This window comes from Agelaius phoeniceus, chromosome 8, assembly GCF_051311805.1.
Source record: "Agelaius phoeniceus isolate bAgePho1 chromosome 8, bAgePho1.hap1, whole genome shotgun sequence".
NCBI classification, from domain to species: domain Eukaryota; kingdom Metazoa; phylum Chordata; class Aves; order Passeriformes; family Icteridae; genus Agelaius; species Agelaius phoeniceus.
Genome location: NC_135272.1, coordinates 12089969 through 12103668, shown reverse-complemented (window position 1 = coordinate 12103668; position 13700 = coordinate 12089969).

The following is a 13700-nucleotide window of genomic DNA, read 5'->3' as shown; positions in this document are numbered from 1 at the left end:
CAAATGAACTATCATTCTTGTAGTGGGATAGAATATAAGAAAATAAAGATAGTGTAGAAAGTAATCTCACCCCTAAGGAGTTGCAGCTGGGTCAATTATCAAAGATTAGGAACAGGTCTGACTTTAACAGGCCACAGCTGTACCCAATGAGAAGAAGAGTGCTATAGAAGAGTGGGGTGGGTGGGTGAGAGGGGAACTGGAGTCAGTGGCTGCTTTGTGAAGAAGAAAGAGGCAGTGCTCTGAGGAGCTGCCCATGAGAAACACCAAGGAGGTCTGGAACTTTTGTGATAAGGAGACAACAGTGTGGAACAGTAAGATGACAACATATTCTGCCCAGACTCTTGTGGCCTGTAAATCCTCACACAAAGTTGGTAATTTTTTCAAGGGCTAAAATCAAAGGCATGGGTGTTTTTGCCTCTGTGCCAAGGTCTCTGAGCCCCCTGCCAGGGTCTTGAGTACTCCAGGGCAGCCAGAGGAATTTTCTGGGTTCCAGCACAGGTTCTGGTAGTGGTGTCTCTGCTAGAGGAGATCAGGGGCTGCCTTGTGCTGTTCACAGACAGTTCCAGCTTGTTTCAGACAGCTTCAAATGCACAACAGAGCAACCACTGGATACAGCTTAGCCCCACTAGATAACTGCAGGAATGTTTAAGCAAGGGTGAAATGCTGCACAGGAAGGGGAAAAAAAGAATTGAGGAAAAAGTGGACAATAACAGAAAAACAAAAAATAAGATTGAGGAAAAACCACCACAAATAAACAGTTACTGAGGCAGTTAGAAAAACACCTTTCCCTCTCCTCCTGCAGACTTCAGATAGAGGAATCTTTCCTGCCCCCTTTGCAGCCTCAGTTTTCTGTGTTTTTGCTGAATGTCTTGGTTTCTTTGGTGAGGCAAAAAGTGATGCAGAAGGCTGGAATCAGCTTGTAATGTTTCTTTACTGCCATACTTTGTGACCTCATTTTCCTCCACTAATCCTTCCTTGTTACTGGGCTCCTTTCCTTCAGCACGAGTCTCTGGGCTGCAGGCTTTGAGACAGGCACTTCTGGCACTCAGGGGATTTGCAGTTCTCCAGAAAAAGCTGGATGTGGGAACTCCACAAGGTCTCAGAAATTGTTCTGTGGCTGCCACATCTTGTGTGCCCAGCAGCAGGACAAGAGGCCAGAGGGAGAAACTGATGTCAAGGAAGTTCCACCTTAATAGGAGGGAAAACTTTCTTCCTGTGCAGTGACTGAGCCCCGGAACAGATTTACTACAGAGGGTGTGGAGCCTCCCTCACTGGAGATATTCCTGTGCCATGGGCTCTGGGATGGCTGGAGCAGGGAGGTGGCGCCAGATGAGCCACTGAGGTCCCTTCCAGGGCCAGGACAAGAGGACAAAGTCTCAAGCTGCACATGGGGAGGTTTAGGCTGGACATTAGGAGGAATTTCTTCACAGAAAGAGTGCTTGGGCATTGGAGTGAGCTGCCCAGGGAGCTGGTGGAGTCACCTGTGGCAGGAAGAAAATGAATCTGACTCAATGTTCTTAGAAGGCTAATTTATTATTTTATGTACTTATATTAAAATATACATAAAACAATATGCTATACTATATAATGTATAATATAATATATTATAAATAACAATTATCTATTATTAATAATTATGTTATCATTACTATATTAATATTCATATAATTCATATTGTTGCATAATATAATGATATTATATAATATAGTCTAATATAATAATACTCTACTAAAGAATAGAGAGAGGAGACTTACAGAAGGCTTAACAAGATACTAATGAAAAACTCCTGACTCCTTCCAGAGTCCTGACACAGCTGGCTGTGATTTGTCATTAAGTCAAAACAATTCACATGAAACCAATCAAACAACCACCTGTTGGATAAACAATCTCCAGACCACATTCCAAAGCAACAAAACACAGGAGAGAAAAATGAGATAATATTGGTTTTACCTTTTTCCCTGAGGCTTCTCAGCTTCCTGGGAGAAGAATTACTGGCAAAGGAATTTTTCCAGAAAATATGACAGTGAGAGTCACCATCTCTGGAGGTGTTTAAGAAAAGACTGGATGTGGCATCAGTGCCATGGTCTGATTGCCAAGATGGTGTTAGGTCATAGGTTGGGCTCAATGATCCCAAAGATCTTTCCCAGCCTGATTGATTCTGTGATTTTGTGATCTCTTACTTGATGGCCAAGATTTCCTTCTTACAGAGCTCTTGATGTTTATTTGTTCCATGCTCAGCATAATATGTTTAGAGACTGGAAGGAAATCTGTGTACTATAATTCTGTTGCCTGTTCTGCAATGATACAGTAAATTTAACTCACTGTGAACAAAATTACCCATAATAACTCCATTTCCTGGCACAGAGCTGCATCTCCATCCCAGAGGCACTGTAAAATATACTCTTGCATTGGGCCTGGCAATTTCATTGGCTGCTGGTCAATATTTTCTTCTGAAAGAATTTGCCAACAAGATTTTCCACCAGTGGGTGTACTAAGTATATTAATTTATCTTGTAGGTAATAAATAAACCTTATGTATTATATAATATATGTAATATATTGTATAATATATATAATATATTATATAACATATATAGTATATATATTATATATTATATAATATATTATATAGTATATTATATATTGTATATATTATATAATATATATTATATATTGTATATATTATATAATATATTATATGTATTATGTATTATATATCATATCATATTATATGTAATATATATTATATTAATTTCATTTTCACTCTCTCATCCACATCTATTGCACTGGGTAACTGAGGTATGACCGAGGTAATTTTGAAGTGAGCATTAGTAAACTAAATGACAAGAAATTAAACTTTTTTAAAGATTTTAAAACAACCATTCCCAAAATGTTGATCTAAGCATTTCGCCCATAGCTGTGTTTGCTATTGAAAAGCATTATCAAAATCAAGCCTTATCATGGTGAGAAAAAAAAATGTGCCTGAGGAACATCAGCAGGGAGCAAAGAGGATTAGTCACTCTTGAAAGGTAAAAAAAATAAATAAATGTATAGAACCTAAGGCAAACAATGACCTTAAAAAGGCAGAAATGGCAAATCCTTGCATGAAAACTTTCATGCTCTTGCAGTTTTTTGGTGAAAACTACTCAAAGAAAGTTGGTGAAAAGTGAATTTCTGAAGCAGAGCTGTGAGTAGCAGTGTGTGTGTGAATGTGGAGATTTTAGCTATAGGAGCTATCAGGGTGTATAACTGAGGATAAAAATTATTGTTTTTATAACAAGATGAAAAAATTAGTTAGAGGTGAACATGTGAAATGTATGAGCCTGCTTTTTCAGGCTGAAAGATTTAATCTGTTCTTCCTGTTAGTGCTTTGCAATGCCTTCATTGACTGGATTTTCATCCTGAATTCCACGTTCCTGAAGCTCTGTTTAAATGGCAGTGCTTAGGAAAACTGTAATTGAGAACTGGAGAAAATACTTTATTTGAAAATTAGGTTTTGTAATGCTGTGAAAGGGATCATAATGAAATTTACCAATCAGAAATTATTTTGCTTGTTTTTCATTTTTCTCTGAGTGAAACAAAAGGCTCTCACAAAATACTGAAGAGATTATCAGGGTTTTTTTCCTTAAACATCTTGGAACTGTGCATTTTGCCTCATTTACTATCTTCTCAAGGATAAAACCTTATATAAAACATAAATGGAAAAACAAATATAAAAATTTGTGCAGAATGTACTCTTGAGATAAAATAGACCTTAGTTTAGTGCTAGGTTCTTGAGACATGTTACAGGATTCAATAGAGAAGTATCCCTCTCCTAGAGAATAATTTGGATTATCTAGCAAATGGTTTAACTAAAGTTGATAATTTTCAGGAAGTCCTTAAACTAAAGAAAAGTTTATAAGAAGCTGCACCTATATTAGAAAATTGATTGAATTGTCATCAACATTTATAATTAATGTTAAATTTTACCACATGGATTCTCCCTGTTTATCATTTTCTTCCTGTTTATATTTGCCTTAATGTAATTTTCGTTTCATTCTAAAGTAAATTCCAGGAAATTTTTTGAATAAGTCAGAAAATATGTTTTAGTTATATATATATGTTCTATATATATTTAGTTATATTTTTAATTATATGTATGTTATATTTAGTTATATATGTTATAACATATGTATATGTTTACATATATATTTAGTTATAGATATTTAGTTATATATATCTCCCTATTTATCATTTTCTTTTTTTCCTGTTTATATTTGCATTAAAGTCATTTTCCTTTCATTCTAAAGTAAATTCTAGGAAATCTTTCTGAATAAGCAAAAAAATATAGTTATATATATGATATATATATATATTTAGTTTTATGTAGATATTTATATATATGGATGGATGTATGTGTATATATATAACTGAATTGGCCTGAATTAGTAAATTGGTTTTATCTATTTGTTGTGACATCAAAAAGATTTTTGCAGGCTTTTAAACACAAACTTCAATGAAATCACATTGAATTCACATAATATCTTGATTTTTCAAATCTTTTGTTCCCTATTCGTGACAGTAAAATAATATAACTATAAATATATAGTTCTGTTGTTTTGGAAAGTTATTTTTGGGACAATGATAGTGGTAGGTTTCTGAAGTTGCCCTTACTACCCAAAACAGTAGAAAGATAAAATTTACATTATACCTGCTTTATAAATGCCTTTACAGGCAATGCATGCCTTGAATAAGGAAATTCTAATCATAATTATATCATCAGGATAGATGAAATAAGTACTGGTTTACATTTTAATCCTAGAATATAGCACAGAGAAAGAAATTACATAATTAGGTTTAAATGTATTTTGTAGTGGAAAAACTGGTGATGGGGTTCCAAATCCCCAAAGATGCTTTTTCATTTGATCATCTACATTGGAAGTCAAAAATTCCGACAGTGACAAAGAGGAGCACCAACTCTAGAGTACTAATTAAAATGTACCAGCTCAATGGATCTTAGTTCATCTTCACATGGAACCTCATTAAGGCAAAATGATCTGTACAAATTAGTCTTTCCAAATAGAACCACTGGCAATTTTTAATGAGGTTTCCATGTAAAGCATCATCTGTCAAATTGCAAAACTAAACCAATCAAAGACATACCATGCTAGATTATGTCTAATGTCTATTTGTTTAATTGGGAGATTGGTTCATCTCTTTAATGCAATCTTGTGTTAGACATGTGACTTCAGAATTTAGTGACCTGCTTGCATCAGTGTCAATATTTGGAAGTTTAAAGAACAGTATATTTAAATTAGTATTTATAACTGTTAGCAGAATAGACTTTAATTTATGTTCTGTTCGCATTCTAGGCAACTAATGTCTTTCTAACTATATTGTTAACAAAGCAGAATAATAAATCTAAAAAAACCCTAAAAAATACAATTAGGAATAAATAAAGCTAAAAATATTGGAAGATGAAAAGGCTGTCAGGTGCCAAATAAAAAGAACAAGAGTTTAACACATTCTGCTGTAGTCTGTAAGGTATAAAGAGAAAAGAATTTGAACCTTAAAACATCATTCTGGTCCTAAACAGTGGAATAAAAGATAGAGGATTTTAATTCCACTTTACAACTCCCCTCCTGCTCCACCTGTCCCATCCAGAATTCAGCCCATCCGGGAAGATAAAGGGTGCAATGAATTTTTCCTGTAGATATTCAGAGAAAAACTCTCATTTTTCTTTCAACACAGGAGTCAAAAAGAATGAAAATATGTGTTAGCAATCATATGAATCAGAAATAAAAGGTTACAATGACTGTTGGTATCTTGATAAAACAATCTGGAAAGGACCTTAGGAGATTTTCTATCCCTTCTCTGTCTCAGTCTGTATCATCTAAACCTAAAGAATTCCTGATAGATATTTAAAAGACAGTTACAAGAGTTTTTTATTAGAATAGGAAGGATGTTTGCAACAGGCAAAGAAATATTAGTGCATCTTGACTTTAGCTGTTTTGAAATTATGTGGAACTGGTGGACTTTAGCTGAGATAATAGAAAAATAGTTTGAACAGCAAGGCAATACTTTGAAGAGGGTTCTGAGGACAGCAGTAAGAATAATTACAGCCACAAGAAATGTGTTTTAAGAAGGAAGACTTAGGCCTGAATAGCCTTACAGAGATCATGTGAAGTAGGTAAAATGCTAATAAAATATCTGCTAGAAAAGGCAAAATACCCATCTCCGCACTGGATAGTACCAGAATCAGAGCTCTTAAACTAGATCAAGAAATGAAGATATTTGGACTTTGGAGAAAGCATTCTGGTGGGAAGCATGGGTGGATTTTGGAGCAGATTGGAACACTTAGAGGAAACTGTTTATGTTTTTAAGGTCATCTCATGAGAAAGATTTTTATTTTTTTGTACAGGAGCTCTTGATAGTCTTTGTGGCTCTGCCTGTTGGGGTTTCCAGGGAAATTCCAGTCCAACACCACCTTTGGCAGCTTTCTGTGTATCATCAAATAATATATTCTGATACATATATTATATGTATATATATATATACACACCTGTGGAGTTTGCACACCCAAAGTGCCCTCTGTGTTCCCAGGGCTATTCTGGAAGGCAGAATCTCTTCTGTGACAGCTCAGGCACCACAGGCTTGGAAGAACGACACAGCTCCATGAACACCTCTGTGAATGATCCAGGGCTAAATGAAGGCATGGTAAAGTCTGCAATTTAATCTGCAGCCATGTTTACTCTGGCAATCAAACAGCTTGTTTGGGCCTAATGAGGATTTTGTTTTAGGACAATAAATTAATACTGGTTCTAGCCAAATTACTTGATTCATTGCAGTAACAACAGTGCACTTTCTATAAATCATGGGCAATTTTTGTTTAGCATTTTTTAACCTCTGTAAAAGTCCCTTGTCTTCTTACCTTTTTAAAGTAGTTTTGCCAAAAATATACTTTTGTTTTTTATTTCTACAACTAGCCCATCTGTTGTCATACTTAATATTTCTTATATTAACTTTAATGTATCACCTCCCACATACTGTTTTTGCAAGGTACAAATTGTCCTCCCTGATAGTTTTAAGGCTTTTTGCTTTTTTTTTTTTTTTTTTTGCTTAGCTAGTTGTCTTTCAATCATTTTTTTAAAACCATCACTCTTTCAGTTTTGATTCCTTATCTAAATTTTACATGAGAGCAAAATTTGTTTTTCCTGTGTTTAATTGTAAGAGTGTTCTCAAAGTAGTCCCACAGATTTTAAAATGAGCTAGGGTCCTCCAAAATCCAACTCAGTTTTACTTATAAAAAAATAACTCAGTTTTCTTTATAAGATGGTATTAAGCTCACTATTGCTATTTAAGGCAATCTTACAATACACACATATCTCAGTTTAATTGCAGAGATGTTTGATTTAGATGGCAGCCTTTCAATATCTTACAGTTTGAAGTAGAATAGAAGATCAGTTTAAAATTTGACAAAAAGACAATACAAAGCAAGACCAGGAGCTACAGTTACAAGGCTAAATTACCTAATTTGTTTTCAGTTAAAAATTTAGTAGTAGGAACTCTACTGAATAAAATACACAGTAGAAAGTGATCCCTTCCTCCAGTTCACTGACAGACTATTGTATCCCAGTACTGGTAAAGTATAATTTTAATATAGAATATATAGTTTTTAAATGTTTGATGTTTATAAAATATTTATTTATAGTTCTGCCTGCCCATTTATCTCAAAGCAATAGAATGGAGAAAAAGAAAAAAAATGTTTTTCTATACAAGAAAAGAGAAAAAGTATTCATGTGTCACCAAATAATTTATTACACAGCAAGATACAAATTCAGAGATTTTTTGCTTCCAGCCTGCTGGCTTTAATCTTTGGGTTAACTTCATTTTAGTATAATAAAATATGTCCCTGAAAAATGGAAAATCTAGCAGATTCCATAAAATCTGATTAATTTGAACTATATTCAAAATTCAGTACATAGCAAAAATAAGAACTTAAAATTGCCCTCATAAAGGCCCTGAAAAAAGAATAGAATTGTCTACAATGAGTACATGAACAAGTTCAATAACTCCTAATAGTTATTGTAAACGCCTGAAAACTACACCCTGAGTAAGTACAGAGACACAAACTGAATAACTTCAAAGAAATATTCAAGTGTATGGAATTCTTTAGAAATTGTATCATCTTTAATTACAGCTTTCATCAAAAGCACACTTGTTGGTGTGATGTGTTCAGAGCTTCATTTCCCCTTGAGTTTGGGTTCAAAACCTGAGATTTAAACTTTAACTTTGGCTTCTTTCTCCTTCCTTCATTCACACAGGGCACATTCTCTGCTGGTTTCCAGGTTATACTTTTTCATCTCTTTTCTGCCAGTGAAAATAACCAGTTAGCCTGCTCAGTTTTTCTTTTTCATCTCTTTTTTTGGTCTTCCCATTAGAATTAGCTATTCCACCCCTGAGCTCAGGTGAGACCCCACCTGCAGAGCTGCCCCAGCACAGGCAGGAGCTGGAGCTGCTGCAGAGAGCCCAGGGCAGGCACCAGCATGGGCAGAGGGATGGAGCAGCTCTGCTGGGAGGAAAGGATGGGAAAACTGGGATTGTTCACCTGGAGAGGAGGAGCTTTGGGGTGAGTTCAGTGTGACCTTGCAGTGCCTGAAGGTGTGGTGGTGTTTGCAGGGGTCCCCAGGATGAGGGGAGAGATGAGAATCTTGACTCCATGTTTCAGAAGGCTGATTTATTATTTTATGATATAGATTATATTAAAAGAAAATATCTTAAAACTCTACTAAAAGAATAGAAGAAAGGAGACATTCAGAAGGCTAGCAAGGAAAAAGAAGGGAATGGAATGAATGATAATAAAATCTTGTGACTGACCAGAGAGTCCAACACAGCTGGACTGTGATTGGCCATTAATTAAAAACAACCACATGAGCCCAATCCCAGATGCACCTGTTGCATTCCACAGCAGCAGATAACCATTGGTTACATTTCCTCTCTGAGGCCTCTCAGCTTCTCAGAAGAAAAGATCCTAAGTAAAGGATTTTTCATGAAATGTGTCTGTGAAGGAGCTACAGGAACCATGGAGAGGGACTTGGGACAAGGGATGGAGCCATGGGACAAGGGGGACTTGGGACAAGGGGTGGAGGGACAGGACACAGGGAATGGCTCCCCACTGCCAGAGGGCAGGGCTGGATGGGATATTGGGAAGAGATTCCTCCCTGGGAGGGTGGGCAGGCCCTGGCACAGGGTGCCCAGAGAAGCTGTGGCTGCCCCAATATTTTAATATTGTTATTGAATCAGCATAACTCCCCTGTATTTCTTTATTCTTTAAACTCAATGATATCTCTGTTTCTAATGTTGATTTATTTTACATTTTTTAGTTTACTTTTTATTATTTTTCCTTAGCTTTGGTTCCTGGAAAACAGCTGAAATCCATTGGTAGGGCAGGAAGAACTGGGAATAGCCTGTACTCTGCCCAAACTACTTTCTAGATAAGAGTTGCCAGTGCTAACAGAACAGGCTATTTCACATGCATGGTCACCTTCTTTAACATAGTAACTGTGTTCACCTTAATTTGTATCATTTCAAACAAGCAAAGAAAGTTAACGAAATTCTAAGGTTAAAGAAATCCCAGTTACTCGCATTGCTGACGTTGCCAATAGAAAAAAATAGTTTAATAATGTTTACATTGAAATCTTGACGAGTACAAAATTGCAAAATTAATTTAGCATTAAAAACCTTATTAAAATTAAGACATTTTAAAATACATCTACAGCAGCAGCAATGATTTACAGTGTGGGAGAAGGCAGTTGCTGAGGATTTCTGTGAACTCTGCAGCTGGCACAGCCAACCACAATTCCCAGGAGAGCAGCAAATGGTGTGACAGACTAGTTATTTCAGCAGCCATGCAATAAAAGTTACTTGTGGATTCATAGAAAAGTGCCCTTTCAAATGACCAATCCATCCTATTACGGAGAAAAATCAATGCACCTTGTGCCTTTCAGTTTATTTACATTTCTTTGCATTTTAAGGTGACTTTCCCTGTAGCTATTTGCTTATTATAAAACTAAAATAATATTATTTGTGCATCCTTTGGTCAGTGAAGGTAAGAAGCCTAAACAAAGTTGCATTGATAGGAAATGAGATTATTGGTGGTGGGCTTCTTTCTAATTGATGCAAAGTTCAGGAAATAACATGTTCACACCAGTCAAGGCCAGCCCCTTCCTTCCAGTCCCAGGGGAATAGAAAAGTTTTACTTCAGTGTGTCTGAGCCCTGGCCACCAGGCCAGCCCTGAGGCCGTGCTTCCCCCCTGAAGTCAGCATTCCACATGGAGTTTATCAAGGTCTAAACACCATACATGAACCTCTTATTGTGTTTAAAATTTTTTTTAGGTTTACAATATTTTTCTGTTTTCTGAAAAAAAAAAAAAAGTTATTCTGAAAATTACTGAATTAATCCTGGAGAACTCCCTGTGATCCATTTAATCCGATTTTGTCAATTATAGACGTATCATTCTGATACTGAGATTAGCAATTGTCTCTCAACATCAGGAATTTTTATTTTGCATCCACCAAAGTTTCAGAGATTAGTCTGCACCCCCACCTGTTTGTTTAGCCTGGCCCTTGTACCTCTGGCCATGAAAGACTCTCAGCAGTGAGTCCCTTCTTTCTTTCCCTTCTTTCTTTCCCTTCTTTCTTTCCCTTCTTTCTTTCCCTTCTTTCTTTCCCTTCTTTCTTTCCCTTCTTTCTTTCCCTTCTTTCTTTCCCTTCTTTCTTTCCCTTCTTTCTTTCCCTTCTTTCTTTCCCTTCTTTCTTTCCCTTCTTTCTTTCCCTTCTTTCTTTCCCTTCTTTCTTTCCCTTCTTTCTTTCCCTTCTTTCTTTCCCTTCTTTCTTTCCCTTCTTTCTTTCCCTTCTTTCTTTCCCTTCTTTCTTTCCCTTCTTTCTTTCCCTTCTTTCTTTCCCTTCTTTCTTTCCCTTCTTTCTTTCCCTTCTTTCTTTCCCTTCTTTCTTTCCCTTCTTTCTTTCCCTTCTTTCTTTCCCTTCTTTCTTTCCCTTCTTTCTTTCCCTTCTTTCTTTCCCTTCTTTCTTTCCCTTCTTTCTTTCCCTTCTTTCTTTCCCTTCTTTCTTTCCCTTCTTTCTTTCCCTTCTTTCTCCCTTTTTCTCTCTCTCTGTTCCTTCCTCTTTGTGTCTTCTACTATTAAATAAAATATATCAACTTTTTTTTGCACCAACACCTAACCTCATTGGATTTCAATCATGTTTTTTGGGTATATTTCAAACCATTCTGGGTTCAATCCATTTTATTCACTGAGGTTTAGTTTCCTTTGGTCTTGTGTGTTTAAACCAGTTTGTACCAGGGAGGAATAGAACAGACTAGTTCAGCTGGAGGGCAACTAAAATAATCATCTAATCCAACTGCTGGCACTGAAGGGCTGGCCAAAATGTAAAGCATATTCATGACTTTTTAATTTCCCATGTGATGGGCAGAGGATTCTGGGCTCCCCAAATGAGCAGTGTCCACAGTACAGCCTGATCAATTTGATATTGGATTGAATTTCTTTGTGCATGCAGTCATGTGCAACTCTTTATACACCAGTCTTTAGTGTAAAATATAAGTTTCAATAGCAAAATGGCCTATTTCAAATTTAAAACTGTTCAATCCCACCTTTAAACATTAGATGGAGCAAAGCCATTCACCAAGCAATCATTCTCCAAGGGTTTAGGCTCCCCTGAGGAAGTCAGTCCCCAAGATACTGTGGGAATGGCACTTTCTAATTGCAGAGATGTTGAGGTAAAATCTTTAAAACACAAAGCAGAGTTCCTCTTTCTTCTCTACTCTCCACTGAGTGCAAGAATTACAGCCAGCACAGTGTCAGGTCCTAAGCTGCATTAACCACCTCTATAAAGGGAAATTATACACTACTCTTACTGTCTAAAGCAATTACTTCTAATAAAGAAAGTATTTCAATTATTATTGGGGGTTTTTTTAAATCCTATTTTACACAGCAAAACACATACATTCGTCATGACATCACTGAAGATTCAGAAGCACAAAGAGCATTTGTATTAATCAAGTGGCAGCAATTTGACAACTACTGGACTGCATGTGGGATGTTTGCTGGAATATGCATTTGTCAGTGAAAGAAATAATATTCACATATCTGAATTTAATACCACTTAAATTTGCCAAACAGGTATTAGAATGACTTAATTTAGTATTTTCTTAATACATTTTTTCCAACATGTATCTTTACCAGTGAGTTAAGAAACAAACAAAAAACCCTGGTATACCCCCAGTAATGAAAGCACACATGGTATTTTCATTTCTTTCACGATTTTGTTTAAATAACAATAAAAATATTTTTAAAGGCCTGAGGAGGTATTTCTGCTTCTGAAACTGCAGGAGAATATCTCATACACTCATTTCTGAAGTGCAAGGATGCACATTGAGAATTCCAGTAGAAATCTGTCATATATATGGTTTTTTAGAAGTTTAAATATCCTAGTGTGTCCAAGATAAAACTGAAAACCCACCAGTTTCCCAATACACTTGAGCCTTTGGATAAGAGGTCTGTAGCCAACATAACAATTTGATACAGATAAATCTTCAAATTCATCAATGAAAAAATCCAGACAATAGTAGCAAATTAGGATGCCTGCATGTCCCTGTGGTAAAAGCCAGGATGGGTCCAGCTCTTTGCTTTTTTCCTTTTTAGGGTATGGTTTTCTGGGGGTTTTGTGGTTGGTTTTTTGAGGTTTTTTTTAGAAATTGTATTTAAATTCCTGGGAATTGATTAAACTCTGAAAGTCATTACAGTTCTGTAGCTCTGCAGGTGCCTACTGCCATCTTGTGTACTTTTGTTGCCATGTGAATGGATGTGTCTTGTAACTAAAAGGTCTACCAAGATGTATAAAGTGTATTTAGGATTTAGTGGATAAAACCACTTTACATATTAAGGCATGGACAGTGAAACTGGCAGAATTGGAAACACCTGTATCATTTAATCTCTAAAAATGTAAATTACTTAAAATGTAAGTTCTACATTTATAGTGACAACAGACATAGTCTTTCCAGCTTAAAATCTTTCAAACTTTTTTTTTCTGTTATTTGGGAAATTCTGACTTGTGGAATTCTTATTGATGAACTGGTTGTTTATGTTCAAGTTAAGCTAGTTCTTAAATTCCTGGTCTCCCCAAGTAGAAGACAAAATTATTGATGAAAGGAAACATTTTGGTCAGACATAAATCCATGCTGGCTACTTCCAATCACCTTCTTTGGTACTTTATGCTTGGAAAATATCCACAGAATTATTTTCTCCATTTTCTAAGTCACTCAGCAGGCCAAATGTTGCTATCCTGACATCCAGGGCTGTAATTTCACATTTTCCCACTTTCCTACTCTCAATATCCTGACTACCATGGCCAGCTCAGGCAAAACTAGCACTAAGCTTCACATCCCAAACATCTCCTCCTTGCTTATGAGATCCACCAAAGCACTTCCACTCATTGTCTCCTTGACCACTAGTGTCAGGAAGTTGCATCAACACCCTCCATAAATGTCCTGAATTTCTTGTGGCCATCACCACAGTGGTGTCTTGGAAATTTAAGGACTTCCAGCCCCCTGAAAACCAGAGCTGCCAATGCATGGCTTCTTCCCATTATGTAAAGGCAGCCTTACTTTTTCTCTTTCTCTTCTTTTGCTTTTCCTCTTTCTTTGTC